Source organism: Leopardus geoffroyi, chromosome A3, assembly GCF_018350155.1.
Source record: "Leopardus geoffroyi isolate Oge1 chromosome A3, O.geoffroyi_Oge1_pat1.0, whole genome shotgun sequence".
Taxonomy (NCBI): Eukaryota; Metazoa; Chordata; class Mammalia; order Carnivora; family Felidae; genus Leopardus; species Leopardus geoffroyi.
The window spans coordinates 14,524,383-14,539,648 of NC_059336.1; the positions used below are offsets into that span (position 1 = coordinate 14,524,383).

The window sequence follows — 15,266 nt, forward strand, 5'->3', positions numbered from 1 at the left end:
GGGCACTGTTAGCACAGAGCCCCACGCAAGGCTCAAACCCATGAACCTTGAGATCATGACCTGAGCCAAAATCAAGACTCTGATACTTGACCGGCCAAGTCACCCAGGCACCCCACCACAAAGACAGGCAAGAGTATCTACCTCTTTGGGGCACCTGGGTGGCTCAGTGGTTAAGCGTCCAACTTTGGCTCAGGTTATAATCTCATGGTTCATGAGTTCGAGTCCCACATCAGGCTCTGTGCTGACAGCTCAGAACCTGGAGCCTGCTTCGGATTCTGTGTCTCCCCCTCTCTCTATGCCCCTCCCCTGCTCATGTTCTGTCTCTCTCAAGAAAAAAAAATTGAAAAAAAATTAAAAAAAAAATTTTTTTTCAACGTTCATTTATTTTTGGGACAGAGAGAGACAGAGCATGAACGGGGGAGGGGCAGAGAGAGAGGGAGACACAGAATTGGAAACAGGCTCCAGGCTCTGAGCCATCAGCCCAGAGCCCGACGCGGGGCTCGAACTCACGGACCGCGAGATCGTGACCTGGCTGAAGTCAGACGCTTAACCGACTGCGCCACCCAGGCGCCCCGAAAAATTTTTTTAAAAAGAGTATTTACATCTTTAAGAAGAGGGATGTGGCAAGAGGGACTCTAGAATAATGATGGGTAAAAAGATCCATTTTCGTATTCTTTTCTCCACTGTAGGGAAGCCCAATGCAAAGAGCTCATGTCTTCTCACCTCAGGGACCCAGGTTACTCTGACCAGTTAAGGTGTGAGTTGTGATGGCTTTCACCTCTGCTCCCTGTGTCAACTACCTGAGCATGGCGTATTTGCCCCTCTCTCACCATCATCCAGGGGTCACCGTCTTGCTTCAAAGAGACCTCACCTCTGCTTTAAAAGCCTATTGCCCTGCACAGAGGGAAATGCAATGCTCTTTTTTCAATGCTTTGAGTATCAGAGAATTTAGCGTTTGCACCACTGTCTTTGAGAAAGGCATTAAGATTTGAGCAGTCTGTGATACATGAAGCTTGGGCGTTCGTAGCATGAATGTGCCCATCCCTTCCTTCAAAAGCCCCCACAGATTATTTAGAGATAGCTGAAATTTAGGTAAGCATTTCAAGAGTTCTGTAGACATTTGTACAATAGGAAGAAAAATCTCAAAGTAGGCAGCTTATCAACAAATGGGAAAGATACTCTTACCCAAAGTCATCAGATGTTTGTGATTTTCCAACATCACCTTCTTGTGTAGCATCTGGATATTCCCACTGCTTCCAAACTAAGTCAATGAGCACATCTCCAAATTTTATTGACTTCTGAAACAACAAATACTTCATGATTCTCCAACTGCCCATATAGTCAAATAGTCCTAGAAGGATGGGTCATACAAAGTGGGAGTCTGAGTCTAAGCATAAACTTGGATAGCAAGGTGGACTAAGAAGAAAGAGAAGACACAAATTAACAATATCAGGAATGAAATAGTAGCTAGCCATCGCTGCAAACCCTCCAGACATCAAAAAGATAATAAGGGAATATTATGAACAACTCTATACACACACTTTGGCAACGTAAAGGGCTCCTCAAAAAGCATAAACTATTATAACCCACCCAATATGAAATAAATATCCCCCAAACTAATAAGGAAACCGAATTCATGATTTTTAAAAATTATAGAAATGGAGAGCAGATTAGTGGTTGCCTAAAGTTAGGGATGAAGCAGGGAGGGGCTGGGTGTGCCAGTAAAGGGGTAGATGAAGTTTTTACACTGATGGAGTAGTTCTGAGTCCTGAATGCCATGGTGGTTCTACTAATCTATACCTATGACATAGGATGATTTACACACATTATACCAATGTCAGTTTTGTGACTTTTATATTGTACTCTGGTCATATGAGTTATAACCAATGGTAGAAACTGGGTGAAGGGTACAGAGATCCCTTCTATATTTTCATTCTAACTCCCATAAATCTGTAATTCAGAATAAAGGCCTAACGAACATACAGTGGGAGGAATCTTGAGTCCTCCACATCGGGTTATTGGGGAGCACATATGCCCCTTGCTTGTCAAATTGTGACACAGACTGACTACTGTGGAGCATTTTGCCCTCATAGAATTTAAGGTTTGGGGAAGGTGAATTACTTATATTCATTAAAAAATTATTACGTTCTTAAAATGTCAGTACTACCCAAAGCAATCTACATATTCAATGCAATACCTTTCAAAATAACACCAGCATTCTTCACAGAGCTGGAACAAACAATCCTAAACTCTGTATGGAACCAGAAAAGACCCCGAATAGCCAAAGCAATCTTGAAAGAGAAAACCAAAGCAAGAGCCATCATAATCCCAGACTTCAAGCTGTATTACAAAGCTGGAATCAAGACAGTATGGTACTGGCACAAGAACAGACCCTCAGATCAATGGAACAGAATAGAGAACCCAGAAATGGACCCACAAATGTATGGCCAACTAATCTTTGACAAAGAAGAAAAGAATATCCAATGGAATAATGACAGTCTCTTCAGCAAGTGGTGCTGGGAAAACTGGACAGAGACATGCAGAAAAGTGAACCTGGACCACTTTCTTACACCATACACAAAAATAAACTCAAAATGGATGAAAGACCTCAATGTAAGACAGGAAGCCATCAAAACCGTAGAGGAGAAAGCAGGCAAAAGCCTCTTTGATCTTGGCCACAGCAACTGCTTACTCAACATGTCTCTGGAGGCAAGGGAAACAAAAGCAAAAATGAACTGTTGGGACCTCATCAAAATAAAAAGCTTCTGCACAACGAAGGAAACAATCAGCAAAAACTAAAAGGCAACTGACAGAATGGGAGAAGATATTTGCAAATGACATATCAGATAAAGGGTGAGTATCCAAAATCTATAAAGAACTTATCAAAGTCAACACCCAAAAAACAAATAATCCAATGAAGAAATGGGCAAAAGACATGAATAGACATTTCTCCAAAGGCATCCAGATGGCCAACAGATATGAAAAAATGCTCAACATCACTCATCAGGGAAATACATCAGGGAGATACCACCTCACACCTGTCAGAATGGCTCACATTAACAACTCAGGCAACAACAGATGTTGGCGAGGATGTGGGGAGAGAGAGGCTCTCTTTTGCACTGCTGGTGGGAATGCAAACTAGTGCAGCCACTCTGGGAAACAGTATGGAGGTTCCTCAAAAAATTAAAAATAGAACTACCCTACGACCCGGCAATTGCACTACTAGGCATTTATCCAAGGGATACAGGTGTGCTGTTTCAAAGGGGGCACATGCACCTCAATGTTTATAGCAGTACTATTGACAATAGCCAAAGTATGGAAAGAGCCCAAAAGTCCATCGATGGATGAATGGATAAAGATGTGGTATATATATACAATGGAGTATTACTCGGCAATCAAAAAGAATGAAATCTTGCCATGTGCAACTACATGGTTGGAACTGGAGGGTATTATGATGAGTGAAATTAGTCAGAGAAAGACAAATGTCATATGACTTCACTCATATGAGGACTTTAAGAGACAAAACAGCTGAACATAAGGGAAACAAAAATAATATAAAAACAGGAATGGGGACAAAACATAAGAGACTCTTAAACATGGAGAATAAACAGAGGGTTACTGGAGGGGTTGTGGGAGGGGGGATGGGCTAAATGGGTAAGGGGCATTAAGGAATCTACTCCGCAAATCACTATTACACTATATGCTAACTAACCTGGATGTAAATTAAAAAAATAAATTAAAATTATTACAACAGGTAGTGCTAAATGTGTTACATTGGCCAAGGGATATCAAAAAGTGAGATCACTATTTGTATAGAAATGTTGCCTTCAAAAAGAAGGTAAATTTGGATTATGTCATAAATGAAAAAGCAGGGTTAAACAGAGGAACTCCCAGAAATGCATCCTAAGAGAGATATACAAGAGTTAACTAGAAATACGTCCATAGTACTGTTTTATCATAGTGAAAAAAGGAAAAAATTGTTTACATTGAGGGATTAGTCAGATTATACCTATTTATGGGATATACCACAAAGAAGCTATTAAATATTAAAGTCAAGTTTAAATTATAACCTGCCATTGATAATATCTAATGACTTGTAGAATTTACGTTAAACTGATATATTATAAATTTTTTATACTGTGCCTTTGAAAGAAATATACAGTTCCTAGGAAGGATGACTAATAGTGGAAGTCTGAGATGTGGCCATATAGATGTATTTTCTTTGTAACCCATACTTTCAACTTTTCCACTGAATGGGTGTGGTTTTTTTTTTCTTTAAAGTATTATTATAATAGCAGGAAGGTTGTCCAGGGCTTTTGGGTTGACTGAGGAATGAATCTCATTCTTGAGCCTGGAGTAACTGACAGAATTGTGTTATGGAAAGAAGATTATCCTGGAAATACATCTTTGTGAACATTCCTTTTGGGGCAGATGAAGTATCCAGGACTCAGAATACTCGGAATACTCACGTTTAAAATTGCCAGACCTTGGGGCGCCTGGGTGACTCAGTCGGTTGAGCATCTGACTTCAGCTCAGGTCATGATCTCATGGTCTGTGAGTTTGAGCCCCGCGTCGGGCTCTGTGCTGACAGCTCAGAGCCTGGAGCCTGTTTCAGATTCTGTGTCTCCCTCTCTGCCCCTCCCCTGTTCATGCTCTGTCTCTCTCTGTCTCAAAAATAAAAATAAACGTTAAAAAAATTTAATTAATTAATTAATTAAATAAATAAAATCGCCAGACCAGAAAAATCACTAAAAGGTTAGATGGCCCATGCAGAGTAAATAAAATAATGTAAATAAGTCACAGTGTATATAGTAGGAACTCCTTATGCTCAAGGACCGACTTTTCTCTATTACATTTAATTTGGAAACAATAGATGTGTTTATGCCAAAATATTCCTTTGGCACCCATTAAATCCTATGCTCTCAGAGTCCCCGCCACCTTTCAATGTAGTGATAGGAAGAGAACAGAAAGGGTTTTTTTTTTTTTTTTAAGTTTTTTAATGTTTATTTATTTTTGAGAGAGAGACAGAGTGTGAGTAGGGGAGGGGCAGAGAGAGAGGAAGACAGAATCTGAAGTAGGCTCCAGGCTCCGAGCTGTCAGCACAGAGCCCGATGCAGGGCTTGAACCCACAAACTGTGAGATCATGACCTGAGCAGAAGTCGGACGCTTAACCGACTGAGCCACCCAGGTGCCCGACCACATAAACTTAATGTCCAAATGTTCTGTATCAAAGAGACAAAGAAGAATTGTACATTGATAAATATTAGCCTTCAGATTCTGTATTAGTCTTTATGCACCAAAGCTGTATGCTTTAAATCAAGTAAAACTTAATAGAAACAAAAAGAATTTTTTGTTTTACGTCTGTCTCAGAAAACTGTTTACATGGGCAAATTGAGTACAGAAGAAGAGTGTCACAATTAAACTTGACATAAATGTTACAAAGTTACTATATACCCAACATTTATTTAATAGCCAGCCCTTTGAGTTTTGCAATGTATTAGGAACAAAGAAAATGTCCACAGATTCTAAAAGCAGAAATTCTACGTCTGGGGCACCTGGGTGGCTCAGTCGGTTAAGCGTCTGACTTCGGCTCAGGTCATGATCTCGTGGTTTGTGGGTTCGAGCCCCGTGTCCGGCTCTGTGCTGACAGCTCAGAGCCTGAAGCCTTCTTCGGATTCTGTGTCTCCCTCTCTGCCCCTCCCCCCTGCTCATTCTCTCTCTCTCTCTCAAATATTAAAAATCTTTTTAATTAAAAAAAATTGTATGTCTGATTTTCTGCCCAAACTGTGATTGTATTTATTAAAAAGCCAAACAGAACAAAATAATAAAATATTGTCTGAAAAAATTTTTTCCTCCAAATTTTTATTTAAATTAAAGTTAGTTAACATATAGTATAATATTAGTTTTAGGAGTAGAATTTAGTGATTCATCACTTACATATAACAGTGCTCAACCCAACAATCACCCATTTAGCCCATCCCGCACCAACCTCCCTCCATCAACCCCCAGATTGTTCTCTATCATTAAGATTCTTACAGTTTGCCTCCCTGTCTGTTTTTATCTTATTTTATTTTTCTTTCCCTTCCCCTATGTTCATCTGTTTTGTTTCTTTAATTCTACATATGAGTGAAATTATATGGTATTTATCTTTCTCTGATTTATTTTACCTAGCATAATACGCTCTAGATCCATCCATGCCATTGCAAATGGCAAGATTTCATTCTTTTTGATGGTTGAGTAATATTCCATTTTATACACACACACACACACACACACATCTTCTTTATCCATTCATCAGTCAGTGGACATTTGGACTCTTTCCATACTCTGGCTATTGTTGATAGTGCTGCTATAAACATTGGGGTGCATGTGCCCCTTTGAATCTGTATTTTTGTATCCTTCTGGCAAGTACCTAGTAGTGTAATTGCTGGGTCATAGAGTAGTTCTATTTTTAAGTTTTTGAGGAACCTCCATACTGTTTTCCAGAGTGACTGCACCAGTTTGCGTCCCACCAACAGGGTAAGAGGGTTCCCCTGAAAAAATTTTTTTAAAAATTTTGTAGCGCAAGCAGAGGAGAAGGGCAGAGGGAGAGAGAATCTTAAGTAGGCTCCATGCACAGCATGGAGCCTGACACGAGGTTCAGTCTCACGACCTCAAGATCATGACCTGAGCTGAGATCAAGAGTCGAATGCTTTACTCACTGAGCCACCCTGGTGCCCCTACCCTAAAGATTTTTTAATTATGAAACACTACAGCAAAAGAATTATTAATTCAGATTTGGAGCTATTTAGAAAATACAGCTATTTAGAAATTGAGGCTAAATGTGAGCTATAGCCTTACCTGTACTTATTCTTAAATAAGTACAACTCAGCGAAAGGTGCTAGTGGGAACAGGACATGAAGCCAAAACCAGCGATTGCCAGACCAGCCCCTTTCTACCATAAAGAAAAGTGACATGTCTGTAAAAAACCTATGATTCTTTAAACAAAATCATTTCTTAAAAAGGGACATGGCCTTGACCATTTTATGCAGAAAGCCAATCAAAACTTCAAAGGAGCCTGGGTGGCTCAGTCAGTTAACTGTCCAACTCTTGGTTTTGGCTCAGGTCATGATCTTGTGGTTTGTGGGTTTGAGCCCTGCGTCGGGCTCTGCGCTAACAGTGCAGACTGCTTGGGGTTCTCTCTCTCTCTGCCTCTCCTCTCTCTCTCAAATAAACTTAAAAAAAAAAAAACTTCAAAGGGTAGGCTGGCTCAATCAGTAGAGTGTGTGACTCTTGATCTCGGGGTCGTGAGTTTGAGCCCCACGTTGGGGGTAGAGTTAACTTAAAATTTTTTTAAATAAAAAAATCAATAAATCAAACTGCAAAGAACACATTTCCTTATTATACAAAGCAGAAGAAAGAAAATAGATATGGGAAACTTAACCACCTTATTCTAGGAGACAAAGACACCCCCCAAATAAACAGGGCAAGCATAGTACATACGTGCAGTCACAAAAGAATAAATAATTTCTATTTTAAACAGATAAAAATTCTAAATATAAAATAGCAAAATTATTCTGCTATATAGTTAATAAATTTTGTTTCTGGGATGAACATAAACATTGATTATTGATTACAAAGATCCTGTTGTTTAAATTTGTTACATTAAGAGAGGAAAGAAAAGCTTCCAATGGGCACCAAATTATGAATTTGATAATATTCAGCCAATTTAAAAAAATAATACTGTATGCAAATAAGTCACAGATGAAAAATAGAGCATAGAGAATGTAGTCAATAAGGTAATGTATGGTGACAACACTTATCGTTGTGAGAACTGAGTAATAGAATTATTGTCAAATCACTATGTTGTACACCTGAAATTCCTATGACATTGTATGTCAACTATACTTCAATGATAGCTTTTTTAATGCAAAAACTGAAAAAAATACTCTTTGAAACCAAGGAAGAAAAGAAAATCACTTAGATAACAAGCATTGCTACTCAAAACCCATTGCACATAAACATCTGAAATAATGAAACAGTGGGAACATTTTCATTACAACAAAAATGTGTAGGATGCTCCTATTGTCATTTAGCTTTTTTTGAAAAAAAATTGACAAGGGCAATAAAACACATATATGCGTGTCAAACTATATATAAATATATAGACAAATCAACAAAAATGAAAAACAAAATGTGAACAAGTTTATAAGTCAGGAGATTTCCCATCCAGGAAAATGAAACATTAGAGAAGAAAAAAAAGCATTGCATTCTCAATGGCAAAGCACCCCTAATTAAACAGCTGGTAATTCAAAAAGAACTGTGTAAAACCTATGGAGAGAGCAAAAGTAAAGTCTGAAGGGAATGCTGGAAGCTCCGAATATATTAACCATCAAAAATTCTTGGAAGGAAATATTAATACCAGAAACATTAGTTCTCGAAAGTTGATCCATAAATTTAATGAAGTACCAATAAAAATAGCAATGGTTTTTTTTTTTAAGTTTATTTATTTTTGAGAGAGAGAAAGTGGGAGTGGAAAAGGGGCAGAGAGAGGGACAGAGAGAATCCCAAGCAGGCTCTACACTGTCAGCATGGAGCCCAATGCAGGGCTTGAACCCATGAACCATGAGATCATGACCTGAGGCAAAGATGGATGCTCAACCGACTGAGCCACCCAGGCTCCCCTCAGCAGTTTTTTTTTTTTTTTTAATGGAACTTCGTAAATAGATGCTAACATTCAAATGGAGGGGAGTGTGGGAGATGAATCCATTTTTTTAAGAGAATAAGGAAGGGGTTCCCACATCCACAGAATATAAAGCTGTAGTAATTATAGAATAATAATTGGCATAGGAACAGGTGGATCAATGGAATCGAGTAACAAGCCCAGAAATCCACATATCAATTGTAAAATGATGGAATGAACAACAAGTAGATAAATGAACATCCTCTGGGGGAGGAAGAAGAGAAGAAGAAAGTCTGTATCTGGAGTTGTCCACAGAAGTAAATTCCAGATGAGACAGACACTAACATGAAAAGGGCATACCAATGTTACAATAAATTACAATAGTTCGGAGTCAGAGGGGAGAGGAGGTCTTAAGCAAAACTTAAGGTCCAAGAAACAAAATGGAAATGACTAATACAGTCAATGACCCTATATTAAAGATAGAAAATCTACCGGAAGCAAAGTGATAGGCAACATATCTGGAGACATTTGCCTAGGGCATAGCCAAAATTAATATTCAGAATCTATATGCAGCTTAATAACTAAGAAAAGGAGAAGCTCTTGGTAGTGAATAAGATTCTGTGAAAATTCATTGTTCAAATGAAGACAAAGGGCCAATAAAGGTGAAAGATGGTCAGATCCAGTAGGAATCAGGCAAATGCAATTAAATTACTCATGAGCTCTAATTTCTTGGCAAGAAAGTCCCAATACCCAAACACAGATAATATCTACTGTGGTCGAGCTCTGGGAACAAAGAACTCCCCAACACTGGAGATGCGTTTAAAAATTGGTCCGTGTCTTTTCAAAGTACAACTTGGTAATACTTCTGAAAACAAGAATAGCTCATATCTTGGGGTGCCTGGGTGGCGCAGTCGGTTAAGCGTCCGACTTCAGCCAGGTCACGATCTCGCGGTCCGTGAGTTCGAGCCCCGCGTCGGGCTCTGGGCTGATGCCTCAGAGCCTGGAGCCTGTTTCCAATTCTGTGTCTCCCTCTCTCTCTGCCCCTCCCCCGTTCATGCTCTGTCTCTCTCTGTCCCAAAAATAAATTAAAAAAAAAAAAAAAAAAAAAAGAATAGCTCATATCTTTTAATGAACTACGTTTTAGTAGAAAAATATTTGCACATCCACAGTACATTTACAGCAGATTATTGCAACAGTAAAATACGCAGGGACTGTATGGATATATAATTAGAGGAGTAGTTTATGGGATAATCAGACTGTGGAATTGCATGCAGAAGTTGTAAGAATTAGAGCGCTCTCTATGGATAGCCATAGACCTATCTCTAGAGGGAGCACCTGGGCGGCTCAGTTGGTTGAGGGTCTGATTCTTATTTCGGCTCAGGTCATGATCCCAGGGTCGTGGGATTGAGCCCCGCGTCGGGCTCCACGCTGAGTGTGGAGCCTGCTTGGGATCCTCTCTCCATCATGTGTGTTCTCTCTCTCTCTCTCAAACACACACACACACACACAGAATGCTGTGAAGTTTTAAAAAAGTGTTTACAGGATATTACATAGGTTTTCCCATTTTTATACAAAAATCTAAAAATGTTAATTATATGTATAATTATGTATATGCACACATATAAATGCCTAAAGAGTCACAGTGTATAAAAACTGGAGGAAATGAGATAGGGTTGGGGATCAATGGGGATCAATGAAGGATTTCACTTTTTATTCTGCATTTTTTTCATTAATACGAGAATCTGCAGGGGTGCCTGGGTGGCTCTGTCGGTTAAATGTCTGACTTCAGCTCAGGTCATGATCTTGCAGTCTGTAAGTTCAAGCCCCACACCGGGCTCTGTGCCAACGGCTCAGAGCCTGGAGCCTGCTTCAGATTCTGTGTCTCCCTCTCTCTCTGCCCCTCCCCTGCTTGCGCTCCGTCTCTCAAAAATAAACAAAACTTAAAAAAAAATTGTTTAAATATGAGAATCTGTAAGTATGTTTATTGTTTGAAAGAAGAGAAGTGTGATATGCCAGGACAAACACAGAATTCAGTTTAGCTTTGTTTGATTCTCAGGGTCCAGCTTAATAACCACTACACTGTACTCAGTGACATCATGTATATTATATTCATGAAAATTCCTTAAACATTTTAAGAAATATTTTGATCAAATTAAGTATAATTGAATTAAATGTACTTAAAAGTCCTATTTTCTATATGTGGGTGTTCGGCTTGTTTCCAATTCTTTGAGGTCATGCATTGACTAAGCTTTGTCCTCTTATGTTAAATTCTGCAAAAATTCAATCACCTAACCTTTCTGTCTACATTGATTTGTTTCTGAATGTTCACCGTCATTGCATTTAACCTCTCAACATTAAGGCCAATTTCATTGTACCTTGGTGAGATTAATAAAAGAATTTGGTGGGGCGCCTGGGTGGCGCAGTCGGTTAAGCGTCTGACTTCAGCCAGGTCACGATCTTGTGGTCCGTGAGTTCGAGCCCCGCGTCGGGCTCTGGGCTGATGGCTCAGAGCCTGGAGCCTGTTTCCGATTCTGTGTCTCCCTCTCTCTCTGCCCCTCCCCCGTTCATGCTTTGTCTCTCTCTGTCCCAAAAATAAATAAACGTTGAACAAAAGAATTTGGTAAGGGTGCCTGGGTGGCTCAGTCAGTTAAGCATCCGACTTCGGCTCGGGTCATGATCTCACAGCTCATGAGTTCAAGCCCCCTGTCGGGCTCTGTGCTGACAGCTCAGAGCTTGGATCCTGCTTCAGATTCTGTGTCTCCCTCTCTCTCTGCCCCTCCCCTGCTCCCACTCTCTCTCTCTCAAGAAATAAATAAGCATTAAAAAAAAAAAAAGAATTTGGTAGTGTGCATAATCCCTAAATTTCTTTTCTTATCCAGATGTATCCTGGCATTGCAACAGGTTCACACCAGTCTGTCCTAACTGACCGTTTGCTTTACCCCTGATCAACAGGAGGTTTCAGAACAACAGATGCAACTCCAGCCGGAGATTTTGCAACTCTTAACAAGTCCTAGCAATTCCAGCAAGTTCCCAGGTGGTCCTGATGCTGGTGTCCAATACCTGCTCTCTAGCTCCATCCCCAACTCAGTTGGTCTCTGCTGCACCCCCACAGTGAAATTCCTAGCAAATCCCCCGGCACTGCTCATAGTAGACCGTCTTCTGATACCCTTTGGTCAGTACCTCCTTGAGTCGTTTGTTGAGTGACTATGTGAGTCTTGGAAGAGAACTTCCGCTTTCTGACTAGTTTCATCTGGAGAAACAGACGTGGAAAACTTGCCACTAGACATGAGAGTATGAGAAGCCAGGACACCACAGCAGCTGACGTGTTAGGAACTGCCTGTCGGCATCTCAGAAGAAGAGACGAGAAGCTAATGCGTCTGGGACAGGATTTTTTTTTTTAATGAAAGAATCATTTTCTCCTCCTCCTTCTCCTCTTCTTCGTTCCGTCACTAGAGAAGAACAGACTCTGAGAAGCCACACCTTGGAACTGAAAACAGGAGCATGAGAGACCAGGAATCCCACAGCCCCCCCTCCCACCACAGAGCGGGAACAGACTAGACTGTTTCAGACCCCCTAACTTGGACCCTCTGATTCCCTGCTTTACCTGATGGGCCCACAGGGTTGCTACAGCAGCCAGGACCTGGGGTAGAGCAGGCTGCCCCAGTGATCTAGAGTCCGAAACTGCCCTCCCTCACCAAATCTGTCCAGGAAAATGAAACTGCCTCTAGCATCCAGCAGACAGGGAGTGAACTCCCCTTCTGCAAGAAGGAAATCCCACTACTAGGGTGGACCCGGCCTACACCCGAACCCACTTATATGGGGCTCAGATAAACACACCCGGGACCTTATGGTTTCTCAGTCAGGGCCAGTCACCTGCCTACACATTGCCCAGCCCTTCGGGCCCATAGTGTAATGAGGAGAGGAGTAGAGCAGTCATCCTTAACTTGAGCTTGTATCACAGGCACTTGTCAAAACATCCATTGCCAAGCCCCACCCCAGGCTCTCTGAATCAGTAAGTCTGGTGTGGGGCCCAAGAGTTTGTATGTCTCATAAGCTTCTGGGTGCTGCTGGCGGAGGACCATACTTTGAAAACTAGTGGACTGAGGAATAAACAAGGCTTAGGCTGAAAAATTATGAGCGTTCTTTAGCAATGCCTGCTATGTGCCTCAGTTGTGAGGTCTGTAGTACACAGACCCCACAGGCCTTGTGACCCATTTCCCCCTTGACACTTTGAGACGAAGGATCTCACCCGGCCATCCTTACCTTCACAAGGTAGCTACAGTGGAGGAGGAGAAGTAACTTGGCACCTTAGGCAGAGACACCTCCCCATCCCATGGGCCAACACTGACAAGGTGCCCTCGGGCAAGCAACACATGCTGTCCCCCTAAGCGTGGCCTGGGTGAGGGATGAAGTGGCCCCGATGTGAATACCTAGACCAAAGGCCACAGAAGGGGGCACCAGATCCAGATACACTTGTACCCAAAGACAAGTGACACCATCAATAGATGGGGCAGAACAGAAGCCAAAATCGAAGACCAGGAAGGATCGGATGACCCTGTTGGAAGCAAGCAGGACCCAGCAGACAACACCCAGACCAGACATCTTGTCCCAGTCCCGGGACTAAGAGCCCTCTGCATAAAGACTGATACTGAGGCCCAAGAGGGAGAGGCCCAAGAGGGATACTGAGGCCCAAGAGGGAGAAGTGGAGAACTCTTGAGGAAGAACGTGCTGAATATCACTTTTGAAATAGGAAAGGAAAAAAATTCCTTAGTCAAGAAATGGTTAAATATCAGGAGCTGTCCCCTTGAATGGGATCAAAAGATGAATTTTTATTTCGTCTCATCAGGAGTGAGTTAGAAGCATGCCTACTACCACCACGTCTCCTCAACATTGCAATGATCTTAGTGCAAAAGGAAAGAAAAAGAAATCAAGACAGAAGGATTGGGAATGAAACTATTTGCAGAAGACATGATTATATCTATAGGGGCACTTGGGTGGCTCAGTTGGTTGAGCGTCTCTGACTCTCGGTTTCAGCTCAGGTCATGATCTCACGGTTCGTGAGTTCAAGCCCCGTTTTGGGCTCTATGCTGACAGTGTGGAGCCTGCTTGGGATTCTCTCTCTCTCTCTCTCTCTCTCTCTCTCTCTCTCTCCCCCCCCCCACTTGTGCGTGCTCTCTCTAAATAAGTAAGTAAATAAATAAATAAATAAATAAATAAATAAATGGATCTAGAAATTATTTCAGGTAAATGAATTTAGTAGGTGCCTAGATATGAAGTAAATATCTTTTAAGTCAGTGGTTTTTCTCTATGCCAACAGATAATAAATGAAAATTTTAAAATATTAAAATATTCATTTGCATAGTACCAGAGTCATTTCATATAGAGGAATAAACCTAGCGGAAGCTATATTAGGTTTTCAATGCTGAAAACAACAAATAATAAGGAGAGAAATTTAAAAGGTTCTGAATAAAAGAAAGAATGTACCATGCTCTTAGGCCTGAAGACCCTCATATTATAAAGATTGCAATTTTCCCTAATTGGTCTGTAGATTTAATGCATTCTCAGTAAAAAAAAAAAATCCCAGCAGATTTTACTGTTGAACACCTCAAGTTGACTCTTAATATGTCAAGTTGACTGTAATACGTACACACAAATTTGAAGGTCCAGTAACAGCCATGGTCAAATCAAAGAAAAATGACAAAGCCGCAGGATTTCCTAACAACGAGTGACCCTTCCCATTTTTCTATAAGAAGCCCCCTTCAAGAAGATCTCTCTGATTTGGCTTGCTCATCTCCTTCACTTTTTCCTTTGTGACTGGTCTAGGAGTAAACTTTTCTGAGACGTTGTTATAATAGCACTAAGAAAACGAAACAAGGGGCCCTTGGCTGGCTCAGTCAGTAGAGCACATGACTCTTGATCTCAGGGTTGTGAATTTGAGCCCCACACTGGGTGTAGAGATTACTTTAAAATAGACAAAGAAATAAGTGTCACCAATCCTGCTACTTCAGGCTGGGTTAGATAAGAAAAAATATGCCTCTCTCTGCACATTGTAATTATATAGACAGCTATGTATGGAATTTTTGGGATATGATTGGATCATGTACTTGATTTTTGTGCAACAGCATTCTACTGCACCGAGAGTTACTACTGCATTCATAGCACGTGGGAATCGGTATTTTGGAATGAGTGGAGTATGTTTGCATACTGGGTAGGGAAGTGCTGGGTATTTTGTGACTGATTTGCATAATCTGTTGAGTGGGGATCTCAGTCTTTCTTTAAAGATACAGATTATGCAGAAGAATATTGCTATGTAAGAATATGTATGTAGATTATATGGCTTTCACAAGCTCAATAATGGTAAATAAGGCCCCCAAAATATCTTCTACTTAATACTTCACACCCATCAATTACCAATTAGTTTGCATCTGATTGCCAAAATATTTCTCAAATCCATTCCCTGCTCTCTGTTTCCAGATGCATTCCTAGACCAGGTGCCTATTACAGTCCCTGGGGAGCTGAGTGCCCTCAGTCCCTCAAGCTGCCCCTTCTCCTCCACCCTTTCCTGCTCTGGGAGGTCGGTGGGGGATCCCCAGTGTGCCAACAC

At 41.0% G+C, this 15,266-nt stretch overlaps 1 long non-coding RNA gene across 1 annotated transcript in view; it reads left to right on the forward strand.

Moving 5' to 3' along the window:
* LOC123580081 overlaps nucleotides 1–13,178 on the forward strand; it is a 45,648-nt gene extending 32,470 nt beyond the window's left edge. The window contains exon 3 of the long non-coding RNA XR_006703125.1: nucleotides 11,542–13,178. This is a non-coding gene — a long non-coding RNA (uncharacterized LOC123580081). The remainder of the gene's footprint in view (nucleotides 1–11,541) is intronic.
* The last annotated feature ends 2,088 nt before the right edge of the window (nucleotides 13,179–15,266 follow it).